Source organism: Malaclemys terrapin, chromosome 6, assembly GCF_027887155.1.
Source record: "Malaclemys terrapin pileata isolate rMalTer1 chromosome 6, rMalTer1.hap1, whole genome shotgun sequence".
Taxonomy (NCBI): domain Eukaryota; kingdom Metazoa; phylum Chordata; order Testudines; family Emydidae; genus Malaclemys; species Malaclemys terrapin.
Genome location: NC_071510.1, coordinates 109,022,088 through 109,049,815, shown reverse-complemented (window position 1 = coordinate 109,049,815; position 27,728 = coordinate 109,022,088). Strand labels below are relative to the sequence as shown.

The 27,728-nt window shown below is 42.4% G+C and overlaps 1 pseudogene; it reads right to left on the bottom strand.

Annotated features, from left to right (window-relative positions):
* Positions 1–24: 24 nt before the first annotated feature.
* On the bottom strand, positions 25–24,947 carry LOC128838811 (U6 snRNA-associated Sm-like protein LSm2; annotated as a pseudogene).
* Positions 24,948–27,728: the final 2,781 nt, after the last annotated feature.

Genomic DNA, 27,728 nt, shown 5'->3' with positions numbered 1-27,728 from the left:
AGAGTAAATCCTGAAATAAGAATATCACTGCTTCTGCTTCATGGCCTCCTTGCAGGCAGCATCCTGGAGCAGCTGGGTATCAACCTCATCTGCCTGCAGCTGGACATAGCAGACAATGGAGCCCTAGATTAAGTAGTTCTTGACAGACAGCATGTGGGGTACTTCTCCAGGTCAGCCACTCCAATGTCAGCGTGATATTCAAGTACTGATCCACAGAGTGGAGGGCCCCGTATGCGTACACAGCAACTAGACACCCGTGATTGGCCTGTGCCAACTGACTCGGGCCCGCAAGGCTCAGGCTGTGAGGCTGTTTAATTGCTGTATAGACTTCCAGGCTCAGTCTGGAGCCCTAGCTGTCGGACCCTCCTACCCCACGAGCCTGAGTCGACTGGCATGGGCTGGTTGCAGATTTTTCTTTGCTGCAGAGACATACCCACAAATACTCAGATCATTCTTTAGTTCTACTACCACATCCTTTCCAACCAAGGATTTGAAGAATGAATAGAAAAGTATCCCACCAGCTGGAAGTGGGAAGCTGCATGGGGGAACCCTGAGAAAGGAAGAATGTGTGGGCCGGGAGAGCACAGAAGAGGAGAGGTTGGATGTAAAGGATGAGCCTAAATTGGGAGATATGGCCGGAGGCAAGAAAAAGATGATGGAGATGAGTTGAGGATTTCTGATGGTAGGAAAGGGGTATAGTTCTATATTTACATTTATAAACACAGAATGGCTTTTTATAAAGCTTCTTATTTACTGACATTTTTCTTTAGAAAGAAAAAGTGCAATAATGTAATTCCAATCCATGCAAAACAATCAGCATTTGGTATTTGTATGAATAATATTTTCCATAACAAGTATAGAACAATTCTGAATGACAATTAGAATTTACTAAGGAATGGCACTAGTTAAAAATGAAGCAGGTGACCCAATTCACTAACTCCTCAACTTCCTGAAATTTTGCACACTTGATTTTGTTCCAGAATAGAGCTTTTCTGGGAAGCAAGGTAAAAATCAGAAAAAGAGCTTTTAAATTATAATGTTTTGAAAATGGACCTTTTAAAAATATTTTTAACTTGTTTTGGCTCATCATATCTAAAAAATGGCTTGGCCTAGAAACACCACATTTGTTTTGCTTTCATGGCCTTGCTGAGGAGAAGTGTCTTTTAGTCCTGCTGCAGGAGAGACGTCTTGCTTTGTTAGGACACATAAGATGTGTGAGAGCAGGACTGCCATGAACCTTATATGCCAGCCTATTTTTAAATTTTTGGCACTCATTAAAAAGCAGGAAAATTCCTACATCACATATTTTGCTAAAAAAAGAATTAAGAATGAAAATGTGTTTCAGTGGAGTCCAGCTATACTCAACTTTCTTTACAAAAATCCTACACCTTTCAAAAAACCTTAGACTGTCTAGAAATGAATGGCTAAGGATCCCCCTGTAAGGCTTCACTGTCCAGTGTCACCTATCTGATTTACACTGCCCACCCAGTGTTAATCTTGCAAGTACACACAAAAGTCAAAATAACAAATTGCTAGAAGATGATAAAATTCCATTTTCTATTCAAGAGATCAATTTCCAGTAATCTCCTTCTGCATGGATTTTTTCAAATGTTAAGGACAAAGTTAAGGTTGGGTGGCAATGTAACTGGTGAGCAAGGAGGATTTATGAATGGTGCGGAACTGACTGAATTCTGCAACTGGTCAACGACAGTCTAATTTTGGGGATTCTTTTTAAAACATGCAGTTTTTGTAAAGAGCATAATATTGCTGGACTTCACTGAAACGCACTTAATTGTTTTTATTTGTTTATTAATAATATATTGCATGGAAAATATCTTCTTGTACAATTTCTCTTCACAGGGCCTAGTTCAAAGCCGACTGTGTCTTTCCATTAGCTTTACTGAGATTTAGATCACGCTCAAGAGGCAAGGATTATCCTGCAATTCATGGGGCCAAACAAGCTGCTGGACCACTTCTAAGAAGGCGTGAGACAAAACATCAGAGTACAATAACAATTTCATCATATATTCCATTTCAACTGAGACAATTAAAGAAAGATTGTCTCTGACTCCAATTGATATATATTTTATTTGCTATTGTTAGTATTCAGAATATATATCATTCTTTAGAACGAGTGAGTTCTATTGGAATGTCTCCTAAAACGTAATTAAAAGGCTTTTGATTAGAACATAGGGACACTAAAATTGCCATACTGGATCAGACATAGATTCATCTAATCCAGTATCTTGACTCACAGGGCCAAGAACCAGATGTTTCAGGAAAAGTACAAGAAAACACAAGGTGGTCAGTTATGGAATGATATCTTTACAGAGATCTTTGAGCTAGAGGATGTCTTCTGTCATGCAGAACAAGGGTTCGTATGCCTTCTAATATATTTCAATCCTATCTAATGCAACTGTGGATATTCTCACTGTTGCACTATACATATCAATGCCTAATTCTTGCTTGAATCCCACCAAACCCTTGGTCCACAAAACATCTAGTGCCCAGAGTTTCCACCAGCTACATATGCATTCTTTCTAATGGTATTAAACGATACTTGAAATGTATTTGCTATGATTTAGGATTTAATACAACCCCAACACTAGACGCAACCAAAAGATGTGTAGTTGGTTTACTATTTGCCCATATCCTCTCTAAGAGAGATTTGAGCATTCTGGTTATTGTACATTCAATATAGGCTATTATTCCAGGAGTATAGGAAAATGGGCTATAATTTCCCATAGACATAGAGGATATAGTAGCATATGAATTGAACATTAGTCTGATTAAGTCTCATTTAGGAGATTTGTATTGATTTCTTAATATTCAACAATTTCTCCATTGTATTGCAATGTAGATTCTAGTCCCCTGGACTCTAGCAAATGCAGCACGGCAGCTCTGTTAAGCAACCTCAATAATAGTTTAGCAATGTAACACAGCAGTGGTAGAAGTTCCTTCAGCTTTCATAGCAAATTTCCCCAAACTATGAACATTTGATAGAACAACTTCCGGAAAAAATTGTCCTTCTGTTGGAAAGAGGGAAAGAAGAGAAAACTCAAGTCTAGTGGCAGACTTCAAGTTAGAATTTAATATATCTGTTTGTAAAGTGATCAGATGCCATGGTGTAAAAACTTGGACAGATAAGAAGGCAGACAAACAGATATTAACTGTATAATTTTATTTTACATTTAGTGTGAGGTTGGATTTGTTGCTTAGCACTTTGGAGGACAGGATTAGAATTCAAAACAATTCTGACAAATTAGAGAATTGACCTGAAATCAACAAGATAAAATTCAACAAAGACAAGTGCAAAATTCTACACTTAGGAAGGAAAAATCAAATGCACAACCACAAAATGGGGAATAACAGTCTAGGTGGTAGTACTGCTGAAAAGGATCAGGGATTATAGTGGATCACTGCAAAAAATGCAAATATCAACTTGGGGTATATTAGCAGGAGTGTCGTATGTAAGGCCTAGTCTTCACTTACCGGCTGGTCCGGAGGCACGCAATCGATGTTCTGTGATCGATTTATCGCGTCTGGTTAAGACGCGATAAATCGATCCCAGATCGATCCCGGAAGTGCCCACAATCGGCGCCGGTACTCCAGCTCTCCGAGAGGAGTACGCAGCGTCGACGGGGGGAGACTTCCGGCCGCGTCTGGACCCCGGTAAGTCCGGACTAAGGTACTTCGAATTCAGCTACGTTATTAACGTAGCTGAATTTGCGTACCTTAGTCCGAAGTCCGGACTAAGTGGGGACCAGCCCTAAGACACAGAAGGTAATTGTTATGTTGTACTTGGCATTGGTGAGGCCTCAGCTGGAGCCAATTCTGGGCCCCACACTTTAGAAGCAATATGGATAAGTTAGAGAGAGTTCAGAGGAGAGCAACAAAAATGAGAAAAGGTTTAGAAAACCTGATTTATGAGGAAAGGTTAAAAAAACTGGACATGTTTAGTCTTGATAAAAAAAAACTGAGGGGGGACCTGATAACAGTCTTCAAATACGTGAAGGACTGTGATCAATTGTTTTCCATGTCCACTGGGCTTAATCTGAAGCACAGATGTAGGTTAGATATTAGGCAAAACTTTCTAACTACAAGAGTAGTTAAACTCTGGACTAGACTTCCAACAGAGGATGTGGAATCCTGTCATTGGGAGTTTTTAAGAACAGGTTAGACAAGCAACCTACACTATCCCTGACATGCTACTTGGTCCTTTCACAGCACAGGAGGCTGGACTAGGTGACCTCTCAAAATCCATTCCAGCCCTACGTTTCTATGATTCAAGGCTTTATCTTGCTCCCACTGAATCCAATGTGAGTTTTGCTAATGTCAAAGGGAACAGGTTGGGGCCCATTTGGTGTATTGCCCCCATATGAGTATCATTATGATGATGATGACTATGACATTTTGAAATATACAGCTTTTTTAAAGATCCTGAGAGTCTTAGGCTTGAGTCAGTGTGAGCTGGCATTCCTAACAATGTGTTTTAGACAGGTCTTACAGGACATGCAGGAAAGAAGCAAGTGTGAAACGAGAGTCCCATTCTTTCCAATGTGTTTGTCCCTCAGTGTCTGCAAAATTCTATTTGAAAAAATTGAAGAAGTGCTTTTAATTAGAGCCGTCAAAAAAAATTAAACTGTCATCAAACTATCTGTTACATTTCTAAAACTAACAAAACAGTTCAATAGGTTTTGTTTGGAATTTGTCTTTGGGCTCACAGAGTGTCCACTCAGATGTGCTTCTTCAGCCAGGGTAAAATTTCATCCATTGCCCTTCCCTCTGTTCTGCACTGGATGCTTGCTTCCACCCTTTCCAAAGGTGTCTGTGATTCACTGGTATTGTGTGTACTTAATGAGTGAATCTCCTTGGGATGAATTATAAATGTAATAATTTTATGATTAGTTAAAGCTTCTGACCACTTTTGGAGCTTTGTTCTTTAGCGAGGCCAGAGGAACACACCCTCAGCACAGAGACCATGAATGGGCCAAATTCTGCACCCTAGGTTGGGGAGAAAATTAGTGACAGACTGTCCCTGGGATTTGACTCAGCTCCTTAGTGGTGCTATCAGGCTGAGCATGCAGTTCGGGCTGGCTCTGTTCCACAAATATTGGTCCACTATTTTCAAATGAGGGAACAATAATATTTTTAGAGTTTTTTTTTCAAAACATTCATGATTAAATCTGAACCAGGCAATGTTCACTTGGTTTTGTGACTAACAGATTTATTTGGGCATAAGCTTTCATGGGTAAACCCCCCACTTCTTCAGATGCATGGAATGAAAATTACAGATCTGTAATTTTCACTCCATGCATCTGAAGAAGTGGGTTTTTTACCCACGAAAGCTTATGCCCAAATAAATCTGTTAGTCTCTAAGGTGCCACTGGACTCCTCGTTGTTTTTGTGGATACAGACTAACACGGCTACCCCTCTGATACTTGGTTTTGTATTTCATTACAAACCCAAATTTGGGGCTACTCTTCACTGAGAGGGATTGCTCAGATTTTCAAACCTTTTAACATGCTTGGATCAAGGTGTGAGTGAGCCTTGGCCAAGTTATGATTTTCAGTAGGAATTTGGCTGAGTTTCCCTTTGAGGTTTTGTTTTAATACTCAGTGGGGTGCAAACCCCACACAAACTGAAGTCAGAACGAAGCTGGAACCCCTGCCAACCAAAACTGCTGAGTTTCACATAGCTCTAAATATTTTACAAGGACTGAAGCTTTGTTTGCTCTTGTTTGAAAGAACTGTTAGGATACTGCTCATAGTTTGCCTGACCTCTGCCTGTAATTGGGAAGGTTTACTCCTAAGCATACCTGTAACTTTCCACTTCACACTCCATCTCAGCTATCCATTCAGTACAAACCATCCCTGTGAGTGTTGAGTATGCAAAGCCAAATCATAGAAAAAGTTAGATTACAGCAGACCTATGGGACAAATGCTGGTATTTTGCCATTTGGCCATTAATCAAAATGGTCACAAACAAACGCTACAACAGTAGCATTGATTTGTGCCCATATTCCACCCGGCTATAGCACGGCTACATGCATGATCTCTTTATTCAGATTACTCCTGCTATAAGCAGGAATCATCTGCCTAGCGGGGAGGGATGTGTATGGTTGCCATTGCAAGGTATGGGGCACAAAAGTGCCACAGGCATGCTGGAATATTGGCCATGCCTTAGTATGTCCCTCCTGTCCTGAGGCCACAGATCAGCTTCTCCAAATATTTTTGGAAGGAATGGCAGAGTTACAAAAAGCTTTGAAGGTGGTGTCAAAAAGCTTGAATGTAATGCAATAACAGATGGGGAACCAATGGAGGGATTGAGGAGGGGGAACGTCATGATCAAATCAATGGATAAGAAAGATGATTTTAGCAGCTATATTTCGCATGGATGGTGGGAGGCAATGATATTTGGAATCCAAAGTGGAAGCTGTTGCAGCAGTCAATAAAAGATCTAAGGGGGTGCTAAACAAGAGATTTGGATGTAAGAATGGAAAGAAAATAATGTATCTTGGAGATGCTGAGGAGGAAGAACAGATATGGGTTGGACGTGTTGGGCAAGAGAGAGGGAGGAGTACAACCTTTCAGATTGCAGGCCTGAGTGCCAGGGAGGCTGATAGTGTTGTCCACAGTGATAGAAAAGGGGAGAAGTGAGAAAATTTTGGAGGCACGATCGGAATTGGACTCATAGTTTCATCTCAGTTAACAGGGATTTCCAAACACAGCCCCTACTCATGTGAATGAGTGAATGAACAAATTAAAACAGACATCTTGACTATGGCAGTGGAGTATGCAGAGCCGATTAGAAGGGGGGATGTAACAGTGGCTTTTCACTTTCCTGATCCTAAACCCTCTCTGTGCTGACATAACTGAATGCTGTTCTTCATTATGCCTGGTGCAAGTGGTTTCCAGGGGACAACACACTAGCCAAGGATCAGCAGGGCATAGGAATGCCACCTTAGCCAAATCCCCTTGTCCCATAGCTGTGTGGCCCCTGCACTGGCACCAGTGAGAGGGTAGGTAGTGTGGAAGCCACAATGCAGTCTCAGCCAAAACCACATGATCCTCCCAGTACCAGTTATGCAGGCTTGGGGGCCACACTAGTGGACCCAGATCCACTCCTTTGCAGAAAGGAGTTTGGATGAAGGTGGTGAAGGAGGGGTTTATGGCTTGACTATTATATTTTAGAACAGTGCTTTTATTCTGTTCCTCCTCCAAATTTCTCCTTAAAAGGCACTTTCCCCAGGAATCCTTCCTGCCTTGGTCTCTTTACCTTCCCCTACCTGAACCATTTTCCCATGACTTGTCTAGTCCTATCTATTTTAGATCATAAGCTCTTTGGGGCAGGGACTGTGTTTTACTCAATGGTTGCAATCCCGTAATCTGATCCACATGGGCAGATCCTTGTGCCCAAGCAGAGCTGCATCCCCACATACTTCCAACCGTGGAACTGGGGCTATGTTTGTAAAGTGCCATGTAAACATACAGGGCTTGTGGCATGTAGATGGTTTTATAAATAAATAAATACTATAATCACATGTATTAATAAACTCTTTCAGAAATATTCATGTTTGATACAGATGGAATTGCCAATTTTATCTGCACTGCTTACAGTAATTGTAATTTAAAATATAAATTTATAATTTCAATGAAAAGGAGCCACTTAGCTCACATTATTAAAGCTAAAGATTTCTCATTAGAACTGTAATTTTTTTAGATTAAACTAGAAAGATTAGATTAGATTAAAAAAACAGATTACAATACTTATCTTTACTAAAGTAAAGGTTATACATTTCAGCTACCATAAACAATTGTGAAACTTCAGTATGTGTAGGGTTAAAGGCTGGAAATGGGCTATAACTTGCAGTGGAAATTTCCACTGCATGCTTTATTGGCAGTGGAATGAGTGCACGTGTGTGGTCTCTTCATAAACACATCGGAATGCTGTGTCACATTATTTTTCCTTTCAGCTTTCTGACCAGCTTTTGTTTTCGATCTTCCAGAGTTTTATGGGGTCACAGAGTACATAGTCACCCTGAAGTCAGTGGAAGTTGTGTTTGAATGAGGGCTGCAGGTTCACACTTCAGCCTGCTCTGATTTTTTTCTTATACTTCTGGTGCCACTGTCCTGCAGCTCTTTGTCATTCAGTCATTCATGGATTATTTTCGGGCTCTTGTTTTTGTACCGAGTGTCACAGTTTGCACATGTCAAATTCCATACAGTATAGATGTTAGATTGTAAATACTTTGGGGCAAGTATTATGTCTGTATAAGCACCAAGCATAGTATTTTAACTAAATATTATAATAATCATCCCCAAAATAAGGCCAAAAAATGTAAAGCCAAGACATATCTGTCAGAGGCGGTTTAGAGTTTATAAGGTGGTGTTAGTGGTGTTAAATATGCAGGGTGGGATTTTCAGAAGTCCTGAGTCTTGAGCTAAGTGTACTCCTGTTGAAGTCAGTGGGAGTTTTACCATTGACTTCATGGAGAGTGCAGGTAAGCCCATGTTGGGTGCTTTTGAAAATCCCATTTAACTACCCATATCCCCTCCAGGTCAGAGTTTTAATGGTTATTCTTCTCTGGGTTTGTGTGTAACCAGGTCTACAGCGGTGTAGTGGTGGAATAATGGTTTTGTTTATTTTTAAGAGAAATGTGAATAAAAAATAAAATAAATGTAATATAAAGTGTGGAGGCTCATACTAAACACAAATTAAATATAATACATTTCTATTTAGGTGAGTGTTGTTTTCTTATTTTTGTACCGTTTTAAATTCATCATTTTTGTCCAGGAGAAGGTTGAATGGCAAACCCTTATTCACTTTGATATATCTATTGACGATGATCTTCATCCAGGAGAAATAATGGAATGATACCAATGATTCAAAGGGGAAAGAAAATGTGTGTATTTAAGAGTTTAATCTGTGTTTGGTCAGGATTTAATTTTATATAACAGCTATAGGCTTTGGTTTACTATAACCAGTTGATGGAAGAAATAGTTTAAAGCAAAGTGGAATTTTAGGAAGCTGTTCCCACTGTATTACAAGACAGTTTAGTTGTAGATTCCTTCTTAGGTGCTGATCTTTCAAAAAGCTCTGTGCAAATGGATTCCTGCACCCGCACAGTTTGAGAGTCTAGGTAGCAAAAGGTGAGAGGGCCTAAAACAAGACCTGTGCTTTATGGATAGTATTTTTTTGTGTGCCACCTGTTGATACACAATAATACTAAAATGCTGCTTTGAGATTTCACCTGAATATGCTACATCTGAAGCAAAGAATTCAGAGGTAGGAGTACATTGATTTTAAAAACAAAAAGGACAGCAACAAAAAGGACAGCAAAAAAAAGATTACTTATCTGTACAATAAGTGTTGTCCTTTATGATGTGCATGTATACATTCCATTGAAGGGGTATGTGTGTGTGCACTCAATACACTGGAGTTGAAGACTTTTTGCCAGGAGTATCATTAGGTGGTGCATGCACCCCTGCCATCCTCATGCACTGACTCAAGGGCATAAATGGGGCATGACTGCCAACTAATTAATGCCCAAAATAGTGGGGAAGGTGGGAGGGTCATGGAATGTATATTGCATAACATGTCAAAGAACAATAGTTACAGTACAAGTTTCTCCTGTACAGTTTTTTCTCCTTTGAATGATTGTGTACATACACATTCCACTGTAGGAGATTCACCAGCAATTTTCTTACAGATAGTAGGACTTCAGACTGCAGCTCTGACACACTGAAGTTGGCATCATCCTGGGGGCTTGAGTGTCAGTGTTGCATCAGGAAAAGGTACATACAGACAACCACGTTGCTGCTTTACAAATGTTTACTATTGGTATCAGAGTAGCAGCTGTGTTAGTCTGCATCCGCAAAAAGAACAGGAGTACTTGTGGCACCTCAGAGACTAACAAATTTATTTGAGCATAAGCTTTCATGGGCTACAGCCCACTTCATCAGATGCATAGAATGGAACATATAGTAAGAAGATATGTATACACATACAGAGAACATAAAAAGGTGGAAGTTGCCATACCAACTCTAAGAGGCTAATTAATTAAGATGAGCTATTATCAGTAGGAGGAAAAAAAACTTTTGTAGTAATAATCAAGATGGCCCATTTCAGACAGTTGACAAGAAGGTGTAAGGATACTTAACATGGGGAAATAGATTCAATTTGTGTAATGACCCAGCCACTCCCAGTCTCTATTCAAGCCCAAGTTAATTGTATCTAGTTTGCAAATTAATTCAGCAGTTTCTCGTTGGAGTCTGTTTTTGAAGCTTTTCTGTTGCAAAATTGCCATCTTTAAGTCTGTTACTGAGTGACCAGAGAGGTTGAAGTGTTCTCCTACTGGTTTTTGAATGTTATGATTCCTGATGTCAGATTTGTGTCCATTTATTCTTTTGTGTAGAGACTGTCCGGTTTGGCCAATGTACATGGCAGAGGGGCATTGCTGGCACATGATGGCATATATCACATTGGTAGATGTGCAGGTGAACGAGCCCCTCATGGCGTGGCTGATGTGATTAGGTCCTATGATGGTGTCACTTGAATAGATATGTGGACAGAGTTGGCATCGGGCTTTGTTGAAAGGATAGGTTCCTGAGTTAGTGTTTTTGTTGTGTGGTTGCTGATGAGTATTTGCTTCAGGTATGTTACTCAAGTAGGCTGAGGAAGTGGAATGAGCTGTAATGGAATGGGCTGTTATTCCCAGAGGAGGAGAAACCTTTGCTAGAGAATAGCAGAGCTTGATATAGTCAGAAATCCAGTATGATATACACTGGGCTTTAACCAGTTGCTCTTTAATCCTTTCACAAAAGGCTACAAAAAGTCTAGGAGATGTCCTGGTAAAAGAACTGAGCTCTCCGCATATCTAAAGTGCAAGAGTGGATAGGCGCTGACTCTGTGGTGCTTCAGGGCTGGAGCACCCATGGGGAAAAATTAGTGGGTGCTCTGCATCCACCGGCAGCCAAGCATCTCCCTCCCTTCCTCCCCCCAAGCGCACCGCATCTCTGCTCCTCCACCTACCTCCCAGCATTTCCTGCCTGGCCGCCACCAGACAGCTGTTTGGCAGCGTTAGCACACTCCAGGGCAGGGTGGGGGGGAGGAGCAGGAACGTGGCACGATCAGGGGAGATGGCGGGGAAGAGGTGGGGCCAGGGTGGGGATTTGGCGAAGGAGTTGGAATGGGAGGTAGAGAAGGGTTGGGAAGAGGCGGGATAGGCGTGGGACCTCATGGAAGGGGTGGAGTGGGGGCAGGGCTGGGGGCAGAGGGGGGTGTCGAGCACCCAGGGGAAAGAGGGGAAGTCGGCACCTATGCAGGAGTGGATTTACCATGAAACAAACCATGCACTGGCATGGGGCCCTCAATGACGGGGGGTTCCAAAATGCAGGAGAACCGGCCCCCAAGTCCTGGCCTGTGGTGCAGCAGGGCTCAGGCAGGCAGGCTGCCTGCATGCCGTGGCCGGTGGCCCCATGCCGCTCCTGGAAGTGGCTGGCTGGTGACATGTCTCTGCATGGCCCTGGCTGGGTGGGGAGGTGGCTCCCTGTGCTGCCCCTGCCCCAGGCAGCGCTCAGAGACCTGCTGCCCCCCTCCCTGCAAGGGGCGCACAGAGATGTGCCAGCAGCAGGACTAAGGCAGCTCCCTGCTCACTCTGCCTCCCTCCCTCTGCGCCGCTTCATTCACAGAAGTGGCTGGCATGTCCCTGAGGCCTGGGGTGGGGATGCGTGTCTCCATGTTCTGCCCCTGCTCCGAGCTCTGACTCCACAGCTTCCATTGGCTGGGAACTGCGGCCAATAGAAGCTGCAGGGATGGTGCCTGTGGGCAGTGGCGTGCGGAGACCCCTGCCGTCCCCCATGTAGGAGCTGCTGCCGGGGTGTGTGTGTGTGCCTGTCGCTTTGGGAGCCGTGTTGCCTGAGGTAAGCGCTGCCCACTTCCCACCTCCCACACCCCAACCCCTGCCCCAGCCCAGAGCCTGCACCTTGCACCAAAACTTCCTCCCAGAGCCCGCACTCCTCACCCCTCCTCCCACACCCCAACCCCCTTCCCCAGCCCACACCCAACACCAAAATTCCTCCCAGAGCCTGCCCCCTACACCTCCTCCTGCACCCCAACCCCCTGCCCCAATCAAGGTACCTCACTTTATTTTCATTTACTTCCCATTACTTATAATATAGGAGGCAGATGAAGAAAAAAAAAGAATGAAAAATAAGTGGGGGGGATAAGAGAGAATGTTCTTTTTCTTGGCTGGGTCCTGAGGGAGTGGGGGCTGAAAATGAAGCTGCGCACAGGGCCCCACTAACTCTAAATCCACCACTGCTAAAATGTGAAACTTCTTTTCAGCTTTTTTAGAATGAGGTTTTGGAAAAAACTCCAGAAAATGAATGGTCTGATTGAGGTGAAATGCAGTCACAATCTTAGGCATAAACTTAGGGTGTGGCTCAGGAAAAAATTGTCTTTCTGAAATGTCATGGAATATGGGTCAGCTAACAGTGCCTGGAGAGTGGACATCATTCACACAGAATTAACTGCTACCAGGAATGCTGTTTTAATTGGTAGCAGTGATAAGGAAGTTACTGCTAAAGATCTGAAGGAGGAACCTATTAAACAGGAGAAAACTATATTCAGGTACCAAGAGGGTACTGGATTGGAGGCAGGAGGGTACATATGAATGAGGCCCTTCAAAAATTAGTGCCAAGGGATGCAAAAAAGATAGAAAACCCATCTGCTGGCAGATGTTTTGGTAGAGATTTAGGCTGACTGCACCCTTACAGTTGATGTAGGTTAGGGTACCAGTACTGCCTCAGACAGGCTGGGGATCTGAGAATTAAAGTTGCTTTGTCTCTTTTTAGCTTCCTTAACTACCTCAAAATTAGAGGGACAGGCAGAAAGGCATACATCAGAAGACCTGATCAACAGAGGAGGAAAGCATCTGTCAAAGAATCCAGTCTGTGACCTGCTCTGCATTTCCTGCATTTGTTGCTCAGGTTGGTTGCAAAGAGGTCTATTGCAGGGTAATCCCACAGATGAAAGATCTGGGGAAGAGAGTGTGTGTGTGTGTGTGTGTACACCACTTATGATCAGGGCCGGCTCCGGGCACCAGCCGACCAAGCACATGCTTGGGGCGGCACCTTGGGCCGGGGTGGCACTCAGGTTTTTATTAATTTATTTATTGGGCGGGGGTTGGCGCAGTGCGGCATGGCGTTGGGGGGGCGGGGGCTGGCGCTCAGAGGAGGGGCGGGAGCTGGCGCGGCGCGGTGCTGGGGGGGTGGGGGCTGGCGCAGCGCTGGGGGGGCAGGGGCTGGCGCTCGCAGGAGGGGCGGGGGCTGGTGTGGCGCGGCGCTGGGGGGCGGGGGCTGGCGCTCGGAGGAGGGGCGGGGGCTGGTACAGCGCGGCGCTGGGGGGGCGGGGGCTGGCGCTTGGAGGAGGGGCAGGGGCTGGTACGGCACGGCGCTGGGGGGGGCGGGGGCTGGCGCTCGGAGGAGGGGCGGGGTTGGCGCGGTGCTCGGAGGGGGCGTGGCTTTCTGGGGGCGGGGATTCAGGCGGCATGGTGCTGGGGGGGGGGTACGGCGGCGTGGCGCTCGTGGGGGGGCGGCATTCTTCTTTTTTGCGTGGGGTGGCAAAAAAGTTAGAGCCGGCCCTGCTTATGATGGTCTACAAAGTTCCTGCTGAGAGAATCTGCAGTAGAATTCTTCACCTCTGGAGGTGAAACCTCTTTAGAAAGCCATTGTCCTTTATGCAGAAATTCCACAGATTTGCCAAAACTGATTCAACCTCACACCTTCCTGCTTGTTCAGATAAAACAGTGGTGGTGGTGGTGGTGAGTGTTTGAATCATCTGGTTCCTGATGGTTGAAATGAATGTCTTACAAGCTCTTTGAATGGCTCAAAACTCCAGTATGTTTAGATGGAATGAAACCTCCTGGGGCTTCCAAAGTGCCTGAGGTTGACCCAGGTGGGTTCCCCAACTGTGGTAGAGGCATCTGTTACCAGGGTCATAACTGATTGTGGTGGCAAGAAGGGAACCTCCTTGCATATATTTTGAGGGGCCATCCACCAGTTCAGAGACTGAAGCAGTGGGGCAGGCACACAAATGAGCACGTCCATAGGATGACTGTTTGGACAATATACCATGTGGAACCAGGCCTGAAGACACCTGAGGTGAAATCTGGCATTCTGAGTTACATATGTGCATAAGGGCATGTGCCTTAACAGCTGCAGACACAAGTGCACAGTTGTCCTTGGATTAGACTGGTGGGTTTTGGACAGAGAGACTATGGACTGGAATCTGTCTGTCAGAAGATAAGCCAGGGCAGTTTAAGAGTCTATATCCGCTGCATGACATTTATTCTTTGTCAGGTTTGTAATATCAATCTGTCTATATTTAATTTTAGACAGATGAGGAAAGAGATATCTGATGATTGGGATGTTTAGGATGTGGGACTTTGATCTTCCCCCAAACAACCAATTGTCTAGGTAAGGAAATATTTAAATCCCTGAATGGCATATGTGAGCTATTCCGGCATACATTTAGTAACCACACTGAGGGCAGAGGATAGGACAAAAGGCAATACAGCATACTGGTGGTGCACATTGCCTATCATGAATTACAGTTACTTTCTGTGGCCAGTATGTCCCTCAGCCCGTGCCGCTTCCAGCGGCTCCCATTGGCCTGGAGCAGCGAACACGGCCACTGGGAGCGCGATCGGCCGAACCTGCGGACACGAATAAACAAACCGGCCTGGCCTGCCAGGGGCTTTGCCTGCACAAGTGGCAGAACAAGTTTGAGAACTACTGTTCTAGAGACATGCTAAAATCTCAAGTGTTAGAAAGGCCTATATTGCACCTGTGGTTAGAACAGTTTCCTCTGTCACTGTGGTAGAGAGCAAGCGAAGTGTTACATGGGAATCTTTTAATGTGTGCATGGCATCATCAATCTTCTTGAAATAAGCATAGCTCCCTCAAATGGCAAGTCTTCCATTGTATTTTGTAGTTCCCTTGGGATGCCAGTGGCTATCCTTGAAGAATGTCTCATCGAGCTGGCTGTCACCACTGAACATGAAGTCATTTCAGCTATGTCAATCGCTGCATGGAGAGATATCCAGGCAGCATGGTGCTATTGTCACTGAAGAGTTATAGCATAAGGAAGTACAATTTATAATACCAAAGAGTAGAAAACGTTAACTAAATTGTACCATAATACTTAATATTATCCTAATCAGATTTTTAGTACGAGAGGAAGGGTAGGTTTGCTTCAGTGGGGAATAGAGCTGAGTATCTTTTTGAGAGGAGTTACCCATTATTTTATTATTCTTTAGAAACAGGAATATTATACATGCTGCAGGGAAAAATGTATTTCTTTTTTCCTAGTGAAACAAAGCTTAACAAGATGCATTATTGCTTCACAGGAATCACTGTGTGTACTCAGATACTTTCTTCATATTCCAGAATGAGTGCCTGGTCTTGGTTCAGGATTGAAATTATGAAACAAATGGATCCCATCATCATCATCAAATGCCATTTCTCCCACATTTCAAGTCTTCTTAAGGAAGTCTTTGGAATGTGGAAGAGAGACCCTGTTACTAGATGGGCTTATTAGCATTCTGTGTTATTTTAATAAATCTGCTGTGGTCTTCTGTGCTGAAGAGGTGTTTAAGTGAACCACATACTTTTCCTCAGAATGATCAGGGATCCCAATTATCTATATATTCAGTTTTCTGAGCTTGTTTTCCATCAAAAAGTCAATGTGTCATCATGCATTTTGTTCAGAAAAGAAGAGTGGTGATTAATCTCCATTGCATCAATTCAATTGTCAGTGTTCAAACTCATGCAGGGAGATCAGAAATATGTATTTAAATTTTGTAGCTCTTGAGAGAATTGCTATATAGAGTTACTGGTACTATTGCAGACATCAGTAAACAGCATTTGAATGACTTTCGCCCCATGTGCTGGTCGAGTGGGTTAGTAGCCTGCCTGGCTCAGGTATTTTTTTAGGAGAACAGGCATTGAGTGAAGCCAGGTCTGTTTGGCATTTTAATTTGTTTTGCTGCTTTTTTGAGCTTTCCAGCCTCAGATTATCCTGAGGCCATTCAAACCCCTTGATACAGCTTCTGATTAAATTGTTTAATATGGTGGGAACCAAAATGGTATTGATCCTGATTTACAGAGGTGCTGAGCACCCACAACTTTCCACTAAAATTAATTGAGGCTGCAAGTGCACAGCACCCTCAAAAATCAAGTCCATAGTTTAAAGTCTTTAGAACAGCTATGCCTGGGAGCTCAGTCTCAGAACATGCTTTTAGGTTGGTATTATCTTTAACTGCTTATTTATGAATATTAAAAATCTGCTCCTATTGGCCATATATTGATGAAAAAGCAATATAGTCTAGATAGGATGCTTAAAAAGTGAAGTTAATACTATACTATACTTGCACGCTCTTAGGCCATGACAACTTCAGTTAATATATATGGTCTTAGCCCAAGAGTAAGTGTTTTTTCAAAACTAAAAGTCATCTGTTTAGCCGTTTGTAATGGGTAAGAGAGGACTAGTGTTTAAGGTGCTGCTTTGCATCTCTTGAGCTCAAAAATAGATCTTGTGGGGAGGAAGATGGGAAAGAGGCCTTTCCACCATGGGGAAAAGAGAGAGTAGGTCTCAGGGAAGTGCCTACCTAATTATCCTGGATAAAACTCCTTAAGATAGCATTTTTATTTACAGACTTACACATAGACTTTCTTGATTATCTGATTCTTTGCTACCTCCTTTGAAAATGCCTAAAGGGAAATCTCAACTCCAGAACTTTATTAGCAAAATTACAGATTTAAAGAGAAATAATGTTTTTACCCAGAAAAGCCACAAAATACGCATCTCCCTCGAAACCAACTGAAAGGACATGTTTTCTTGACACTTACTTTCAAGGACAGAATTGATGCAATGGAACAACTCACGGGGGCTATGAGCCATGTTCTGTTGTTGGTTACACCCTCATAGCTCTACTGACATTAATAGGATTGTGTAGTTGCAACTGAAGATGGGTTTTTGCCCAGGATAAATAAGGAGTAAGAAATATAAAGGACACCTTGCAGAACAAATCAGGACTTCTAAATGCATGGCATAAGAAACATTACTAATCGACTCAAACATACACCGGATCTAAAACCAGAGGCTAGATCCTCGTCCTCATTCCATAATGCTGCTCTGGCAGCCTAAAAGTGGGGTAGAGGAGGAGGCAGGGACTTGTCCTTTACACGTCCTTCTCCCAACACATTGATAGGCCACATGGTAAGGAGTAAGTTGCACCCATAAAGAGGTGTAGCAGCAGATATAAACAGCAGAGGCGGCATTCTAATGCTCCCCCTGGGGAGTGCTGCTTCATACTGCCCTTCATGGTGGACTTGGAGCAAATCGCACCATCTAGCTCAAGGATTGTGTTGAGAAGTGACAAGACCACAATTATACAGACAAGGTGGGTGAGGTAATATCTTTTATTGGATCAACTTCTTGACAGCTGTCATCAATTGAAGCTGGTTTAATAAAACCTATTACCTCACCCACCTTGTCTTTCTAATATCCTGGGACCAAATACAGCCACAAAACTGCATAAGACCAACATTTTCTTTTTAGTAAAAGTTACATTGCCCTGACTCACAAGATTTTAATAGAAATTTACTATGGCAAAATGCCAACCCATGTAGTTCTGCATTCTTCAAACCGCTTAGATTTCATTTTAAATATAATTAAAAGCATATGAATAAATCCCCAAAGATAAGGTAACATTTTTGCATGAGATAACACATCTGTATTAATTTTGCATGCTATTACTAAATCACAGTAGGAACTTATACACACTGATGAAGATATAGAAACATCCTTTGCAGTAATCTAAACTGTGAAATATCTTTAGCACAAACAGTCTCCCATGGAAAGACCTGGATATTTTAAAACAGCAGCAGCATCGACTTCAGTATGAAAAGAAGCTTTAAAACAGAGAACAGCTTAGGCATTTAAATTGTAGAAGCATCCATAAATAATATGCTATTCCCATAGGTTATGTTTTTGCTATTCCCTTTAAGATATCATGGTCTCTTTCTGATCAGTATTTTCTGATTCACTGTTTCCTGAATCTTATTTTTTTAAACAAAATAGGCAGGCTGATAATTTCTAAGTAAGTGGGCAATTTACTTTACTGTTTTCATAGCTCTAGATAGTAAGAAATGCAAGTGTGACACCTTCTGGTTACTGAGGCGCTGCAACATAAGTTTTCATACCACATTGTTGATCTTGTGGGAAAAGATTGGAACTGATCATTAGAAGCAATATTGTTGACATAATACATTTCAATTCACATGACAGCTGAAACATCTATGTTACTATTATTGGAGACTGAAAAGGAACAACAGCTTTCTAAGTTTTCCACTAGCCCCTGGAATCTAAAACCATTATATACATTGTTTTGAACATACATTTTAGCTCTCATGTTATATCTGCAGTGGACTATTGTGCTGCCCAATGAGACTTAGCATCTAAGCTGTTTTGGCACTTTTGTAAATCCAGATAGGCACCTATCTGCATCTCTAAGTCGGTGTTGCCAACTCTTATGATTTTGTCATGTGTCTCATGAGAATTATAGTTTTCCTTAAAGCCCCAGGTCCTGGAGTCAGTCAAGTGGATATGCGATGATTTCAGCCTTCATTCTTAAAGAAAAAGTCAGTTTCTAGTCCTTGTGGCTGTGGAGAAAGCTTCAAAATGTGACCCCAGTGCACCCTAAAGGCTCAAAAAGCAGAAGGCAAATAAAAAGGACACCACATCTATTAATTTTACATAATTTCATGATTTTAAAGCCAATCTCATGATTTCTGGGGGGCCTGACTCATGATTTTGAACATCTGGGGTTGGCAATACTGCTAAGTGACTACATACTTTAAAAAAATCTGGCTCTCACATACCACTAAGATGATTCTCCAAGTCTTATGGGGAGGATGGGTAGTAATTGCATCATATTCCTGTTTCTGATTCCCATTAACCTGGTATATGAAAAACCCTACAGATGGTGTTTAGTGTCACTTTTTTGTGACTAGAGGTGGTATGGCATGATTTACTGATGTGAGGGATCACAGGCCTTGAACCCAAGGCAGTGCTTACACAACCCAGCAGCTCACCTGAGTAATCAAGGAAGGATCTGGAGACGGGTTAGCTTGCAGAGGACCCAGCCCCCAAAGCTCCACATTGAGGGAAACATCCAGCCCCCCAATCGGCTGAGAGACTCTACATAAACCAGGAAGAAACAGGAAGTTGCCTGAGCAAGAGGAATCCCTGGCTGGCTGCTACTATGGTCCCCCTCTGCTTACCTGACTCCTAAGCCTGGCATTCCTGCCTGCTCCTGGTTCCTGTCCTCCTATTCCAGACTCCAATCTACTCCTACTTCCTGCTGTCCTACCCTGCTCCAGATCCCTGCTCCTCTACCTTACCCATCTCTCTGGCTCTGGCTTGGCACTGCATTATTTTTGGTTTTGATCCTTGGATCTAACCAATAGACCTGACTGTCCTCAGCCCGGTCATTGCAGCCTCCCCCACATCATTACTCAATTCCCAACCTGATCTGTTATTAGCCATTGATTTGTCTATCTAAATTAGAGTGTAAGTCCCTTTGGGAAGTCACCTTACTTTTACATTGCATGACACTTTATCAATATATAACTCTATATAATATAGAAGTGTCTGATACAATTAATTTCTACATTGATCTAGAATCTTTTAATAATATTTCTGAGAGGACAATATCTACTGAAGAGAATAGTATACCAGAGAAAAGAAGGTTCTTTTACTTTTTGCAGACCCACTTCCTTCAAAATCTGCTGAACTACTACCACCTGCAAAACATTAACTGAATAAACAGCATCCAGTAATTTAAAACATCTGCTCTTTGCAAGCAAATCTGAAAAACAAACCGAAAGCTTTCTAAAACAATGTTCTCTAGCAGTGTAATCTTGAAGCAGGCTGCTCAGCTGCCCAATTCTTTCATGGCTGATGCCTTTTAAAACTACTCCCTGTTGCGTAGCTGTTTGATGTAATTTTTAAAGTCTGTTTTGTCCTGCCAACTGCACTGTCCTTGTCCATACTTCAAAGCCCGTGCCATGCAGAGCACAGCTTTTTCATTATAAAAATAATTATAGTTTATTTTGTAGTGCCCCTAAAGATGCTTGACATTTCACAGAATATATAGTATACAAATATATGCTCTCGCTCTGTCCAATTTACAATCTTTGTAAATAACATGGCATGCCTAACACTTCCCCGACTGAATATATCTAACTGCAAGGAAATGTGAAGGTTACTGACTCTGTGAATATTGGTGGGATCACTTCTTTTTTCTTCCAGAATCCTCAGATCAGCCTTGTTTTATGCCATCAAATAATTATCAGCCCCAAGCAGAACTGTGCAGCACCTCAGTCAGTTTTTGGCACTGCTTTGTTTACTTCTGATTTTGTAGATATAAAAATAAACAAAATGTCTTTTGGGTGCTGACATATTATTTATAAACATGTTCATACCTGTCACAGGCTGGCTGGTCCTTTAAGGGGAGTCAGACTCAGCTTTGCCTGTGACCTAGCAGTTATAACCCAATAGATCCTGATATGGACTCAATTACAATTAGTGATCCCAGCTGTGGCGGGGTCAGGATAAGCTACATAGAGAGGAGCAAGAACTCACTTAGGAGCAGGAGGAGACCTGGGAGAGAGAAGCAAAGGACTTCCTGCCCTCTGGCAAGGGGGCCTGATAAAGACAGGCTGGAAAGAACCACAGGGCACAGATCAGGCTCCTGTGGGGGGCCCTGAGATTGGGATCTCCCTACTTTCTCACAGGCCCTAAGGGAAGCTGCTTTTGTCTGGGGGAGGAGAGGAGAGGAGAGGTAGAAGAGAAACTTGCTGAGAAGCAGCAGCATAGGAAAACTGCAGGGTCCAGAAGTAAGGAGAAAGAACAGAGAACTTCAGCATAGCCCAAGAGGGCCAGAAGAATTATTGATTTGACTATTTATTTGGATTTACATTTGGACTTTTGATACCACAGAAGGGGACTGAATTTAGGGGACCTGGCTAGAGGGCTGGGCCACAAAAGACCCAGATGGAGATAGGCCATGACAGGGCCAAAGAAGTGATCAATAGAGAACATTAGAGATTATCTCCTGCAAAGCCATCCTCTAATGCCACAGGGTGCTACAAAAGTGAGTGCAACTACTTACATACCCAAGAGACCTCTGTCATAGCTGTAACCTTTATCCCACTCAGTGGTGTTTGTATGAGGAACATGGGTATTTTAGATGGTATGGTATTGACGTAGTGGTAACATTTGTTCAGTGGTAACAGGTTCTGATATCATCAATTAGTGGTGTTTTTAGTACAGTTCTTCCCACTCTCATGGACCTGACCTAACATAGGAGAATACATTCCGTATGTATCAGAGGAGTCATATGAACCAGTCACAAGATATACAACATGTATGCAAAGTACTATGGGGTGATGTTTACTTAAAGGCAAAAAGAACGGGAAGCAGCAATAAAGCAAACAAAGTACAAAGACTATTAAGGAGACAAAACCATTCCCTCACCTTGCACATTAGCTAGCTTTCCCACTCAGCAGTGTCCCTGAACCCTGAGACTGTAAGCTTTTGCACATGATCATGAATGTAGATACTTGTGTAGCTAACAGTTCTGGGGAGCTTTAATTTTCTTCAAATCATTGGCTAGTGGCCTGATGTAGCTAAAAGGATGGACTATGTGATGGAGAGATGCCTAAGTAATAGTTACAACAGTTAATAAATACTATTTTATTACAGTGCAGTTAATGAATTATTTCCCTTGAACCACAGTAAAGAAATCAAACTTTAAGAAATGAAAAGTTCAGTAATTATTAAACAAATTGCAGTTTTTAAACAGGGCCCAATTCAAAAGATTAACAGCAATGCATTAAACTGTACACTTTCTGCATATGAACTAGGTATTTCCATGTAAGGCTCAATCTTGCTCTCATTGGCGGGATCAGAATGGACCCAGCCAATCTGTAGCATTCACTTTGATCTACAGATTTTCCTTAAATAAATGCTACATTGATCTAGCACTATTTTTTCATATTTATGTTTCTTTAACATTCTTAGAAAACTATATTCAACAATTAATTATCACCAAATTTATAAATTCAGATCTAACTTTGTAAAATATTTCGAATTGCATGCAGAGGTCTTCAGTTTGGAATTTTAGCTCCTTTTAAAATGTTTCAATGGGTCGTCACTGGATGTTAGGTCAGATATATTCAAATATGAAATCTGTCTGCATCTGCAAGAATTGTCAAGGGATTCTCCAGAATTTGTCCTCTTCTGTTATTTCAGTTCAAAAGTGGCTCACATTCATATGCCATCTTAAAAGCAAACAAAATCTAGTTCATAACCTTCATTGTAAGACTTGACGTATGACCCTGTATTCTCAATAGACTTGTTATTGTGTATTCTGGTGAATCATTTCTCACACACACACACACACACACACACCACTATCCTACAAAGATAATTTTCCTAGCCTGTCACTTTGACCATGTTACCCTTCTCTTTGCATCCCCTCCATCCTCCCTTTCTCCATTACATCAAATGTGAGCTACCCATCTTCACTTTCAAAACCTTTCATGGCCTATCCCCACCTTACTGATAATCTCTTATTCACTATGGGGATGTTGACTCCCATCTCCAGTCAGCCAATAATACAAGGCTTCATCATCCACTTGATAAAATTTTCAAATAAGCACCTTCATGCTTTCCCTCATTCTGTCCCTCATGCTTGAGAGAAGCTTCCCATAAACATCCACAAAGCTACCTCATTGTCCTCCTTCATATGCTTCCTTGAAACTTCTGCCATGATGTTTACAAAAAAATTGACAACAGTGTGCTGAGATCACTGTCTATCATCTAAATTGGGGGTCGGCAACCTTTCAGAAGTGGTGTGCCGAGTCTTCATTTATACACTCTAATTTAAGGCTTCTAATTTAAGTGCCAGTAATACATTTTAATGTTTTTTAGAAGGTCTCTCTATAAGTCTATATATTATATAACCAAAGTACTGTTATATGTAAAGTAAACAAGGTTTTCAAAATGTTTCAGAAGCTTTATTTAAAATTAAATTAAAAGGCAGATCTTAACAGTTTAGTGTGATCCTTGCCCTTGCCTTTCCTTGCTGAGTTTTCCAATGTCTGGCACGTATTTGGATACTTTAAGCTGCACACGGGCTTCTGAGTGATCAGTTGTTAACCGGCTCCCAGAGGAACAGAGGATAGATTTAATGTGTGAAAACACCTGTTCACACAGGTATGTGGATCCAAATGCTGAAAGCTTTGCAAACGCAAATTTCCTCAAACAATTAAATTTCACTGGCAGAGATATCCAGCAGGTCAGAATAGAGGCCCCATGATCTCTCTTGGTAGCTTCAAGTGCGCTCTGCAGATCCACAAACTTTGATGTCCACAATTCTGAGCTTTTTAACTGAATGAGTTGCATTTCGAAATCTTCAACATCCATCCACTGAAATACAAACAAATCCAAGTCGCTTTTGTTGAACTTTTGGGGTTTATTTAGAAAAGAAAGCATTGGGCCAAATCGCTGGAAATCTTGAAATGTCAGAAAATTCTGATTCCAGTTCTTGCATGTACTTTCCAATCTCATCGACATTGACAGTGCAACGTGTCAATAGCTCTTTTATGAGTTGGAAGTAGCGGAAAGTAGAAGTTTGAATATCCCTGGAAAAAACTGCTAGTTTCACAACAAATGCTTTCCAGGCTTCATAAAGATCCAGAACTATTTGCCCTGCACCTTGGAGACAGAGGTTGAGTTCGTTTAGGTGAGCGGTGATATCAGTTAGAAACATGAGCTTACAACAGCCATTTGTCATCATCCAGTTCGGAGTAGTTTTGTTCTTTTTCTGACAAAAAGGCCTTGATTGCATCAAAACAGTTTACAAAGCACACCAAAACCTTGCCACAACTTAGCCACCGAATGTTGCTGTGAAGTGGGATGTCGTTATAAGCACTGTCCATCTCTTCTAGCAGTGCTTGAAATTGTCTGTGAGTCAAAGCAGATCAGCAACAAGGAAATTCACAATTCGCACCACTGTATTCATCACATTATTAAGCTCTGAATTAGAAATTTTAGCACACAGGTTTTCTTGATGGATGATACAGTGAAATTTGACTGTCGGACTGCCAATTTGATCTTCAAGTAACTTTACAAATCCCTTCTGTTTTCCGATCATGGCAGGAGCACCATCTGTTGTCACACAAAATAGGTTTCTGATGTCAACTCCTCGTTCTTCAAAATGGTTTACAAAACTTTCCAGTATATCTTCCCCCCTGCATGGCACAACAAAGGGGTTTTAGGCAACAAAGTTCCTCTTGGATTTCATCGGAAGCACAATATCTTGCAACAACTGCCAAACGTGGAACATCATTTATATCCACGCTCTCATCAACTGCAATACTAAACACTGCTGTGTCTTTCAGTGCAGTTGTCTGTTTTTCCTTAATGTTTTCTGCCATTTCACTTATGCGTCTCTCAACTGTTCTGGCAGAGATGGGCAATTCTTTTATTCTAGATACAATTGTATCTTAATTTGGCAAATCATTGAACAAAATCTCTGAACTTCTGAGAAAAATTTTATATATTCCCCATCTGTAAACAGCTTTCCGTTTTTTGCAATGCACTGTGCAATCTTGTAACTTCCTTCTGTAGCTTGATTTTTACTTACACTTAATGGTTTTCTCGTGCTTCGTTTCAAAATGTCGAACACTTGATGTGCTTTCATAACAGAAAGCACAAATAGCATGGTCCTTCTTTTCAATAAATCCAAATGCGTCTGTCCAAGCAGGCTGAAATGATTGGACATCTAGCTTCGCTTTCTTAGGAGCTGCCATTTTGTCAAATGTTCCCTTCAACTCTCAGTGGGAAAAAGTGGTAATATTTCCTCAGCAAGGGGAAGTAATCAGTTTAAGAGGATATGGGCAAGAATTTTCCCTGCTGTAGATTGAGGCATTGCCTTGCTGTTTCCACACTCTCACTTATCTCCTTCCTTAAAGATTGTAACAATGTTAGCGTTTCTCAAGTCTTCTGGAATCTTCTCATTATAACCAGATATGAAGAAAAAGTTTATGGAGCTTCCCTACCAGTGGTTCACCTCCAAACTTGTAGACTTCAGCTGGTATGCCATCTGACCCTGCTGCCTTATTGTTCTTAGTTTGCAAAATGGCTCGTGTTACTTCTTTGAGGGTGGCGTGGGGTCAGCAAGAGATTCTTTTCAATGTCGTTGAGGTATAGACTCGATAGTGGCATCAGAGACAGTTGATTCATGGCTCAGGAGTAACTCCAAATGCTCCTTCCATCTGGCTTTGATGGCTTTGCTGTCCTTAAAATACGTTGACCTGTCTTGGGCTCAGAGTGGTGTGTGTCCATGGGAGCACGGACCGTAAATGGCCCTTATTGCCTGAAAGAAACTCCTCATGTCATGCTTATCAGGATAAAGCTCAATCTCCTTGGCCTTTTCTTGCCACCACTTATTTTTGATGTCACGGATTTTCCTTTGAGCTTCAGCCTTGAGTTGCTTGTATGACTCTTTCTTCTGCTGGTGTGATATGTCGTTTTGCCACATGCGATGAGCTTATCTTTTCTGGTCAAGCAGGCCCTGAATCTCAGCATCGTTCTCATCAAACCAATCTTGGTGATGGCGGGTGACAGACAATGGACTCAGCACATGCTGAGATAATGGCACTTTTTAATCTCTTTCAGAAATTATCAGCATCATCAGCTGTAGGCATAGAGGCAAACTTTTCTTGGAGACATGCTGAAGTTTCTCCCAAGTCACTATATCTTCAAGGGACTTGACATTGAATTTCTTTTGCACTGATTTTGCCTGCTCACAATGCCTTGAGGTGATCTGGAAATTCATGATTGATCTAACAAGGCGATGGTCCGGCCAACAGTCATCGGTTCCATGCATGGCCCTTGTGATGTGGACATCCTTCCGATCTCAAGCTCTAACAATAACATAGTCAAGAAGTCAATGCCTGGAGTGAGGGTGTCTTCAGGTGGTCTTTTACTTCTCACTTTGTCTAAAGAGGGTGTTTGCGATGACCAGGCCATGTTCTATGCATTTGCTCAGGAGGAGGATGCCACTGGAGTTAGCCTTTCCTACTCCTTTTCCAATAGTGCCATTCCAGAGATCTGACTCCTGCCCAACTCTAGCGTTAAAATCTCTGAGGAGAATGATCTTGTCCTCCTTGGGAATGTTGTTCAAGACTCTGCCAAGATCTGTATAGAATTGTTCCTTGATATCCTCGATAGAATCAAGCATTAGGGCATACACACTGATGACAGCAGCAGACTGGTTGTTGCTGAGCTCAAGACGAAGAGACATAAGACATTAATTGATTCCTACAGGAAATTTTGTAAGCTGACTGACAAATTTATTCCTAATTGCAAAACCAACACCATGAATGAGCCTGTCCTCTGCAGATTTTCCTTTCCAGAAAAAGGTGTATCCTCCAACTTCTCTCAGTTGACCTTCATCTGGGCACCTTGTCTCACTCGGCAGCGATGTCGATGTTATATCTCACAAGTTCCCTGGTGACGATAGCAGTTCTTCTTTCTGGCCATACATTATCTTTGTTCTCCATCAGGATGTGAACATTCCATGTAGCAAATGTCAGTGTCTTTTTATAGCTTCGACCACAGGCAGAATGATCCCATTGGATATGGTAATCCATCCAGGAGTTTATGAGACAGCCTAGGTTTCAGGCACCTCTCCCCATGCGGGGTGAGCAGAGGGTACCCTAAAGAGGACTGCTCATTTGCAATAGTAGCTGCCAAATTGCACCTCTGTCTCAGTCCAGGTGCCAGACAACCATCTAACTACTGCCGCCTACATGCAGATTCTTGGCTAGGGACTGCCAGATTCACTAATCCTGTCCCCATCATCACTAGACCATTGCCACAGGGCTTAGAAGGTTGGAAAGATGTTATTTCTGGTGGTAGATGCCTGCACGTGATTTCTTTTAACGTGGGGAAGCTGGTGCGCCTACAATGACCACACGGTCATGACAAGTTGGAGGTCTGAGGCCCAGTGGCAAGGAAAGTTCAAGATGACTGGAGATCTCCACTTGCTGCAGCCTTCATCCGCTTTCACAGCCATTGAGATCCGAGAACCCTCTTCCACCTGATCCACCATTGAGGACTTGGGGGATTGGACCGAGCTTTGTCTGGGACCTCCCCTCAGACCTGTTCACCTTGGGAGACCCTACCAGGAACATGAAGCTCCTGATAACTTAGCTCCAAGGATCATTGGAACATGCAAGCCCCTTCACTACAACAAGGTGATGGTCCCCACAGAGGACTTACCTGTTTAGTTAACATTCAAATCTCCAAAAATATTCCCCCAAATGAAACTTTATATGATTGGCCTGGACTAATACAAAGTTGTGGACATAGCAGCTCTAATCTTATCTGAACAACCTATCCCTTTTCTCAAACTTGGATGCCATTTTAGATTGGTTAGCTTGAACACTTTTTTATAAAGGGACTGTCCTACTCTTCCCAGCCCCTGGCTGGAATTTTCCATATTAGAAGAGCAGATGAATCATGATTTTCTGAGCTCTGCCTTCCTAATATGGAAAAAGTCAGCAAGGGGCCCCTTCTTCTAACAT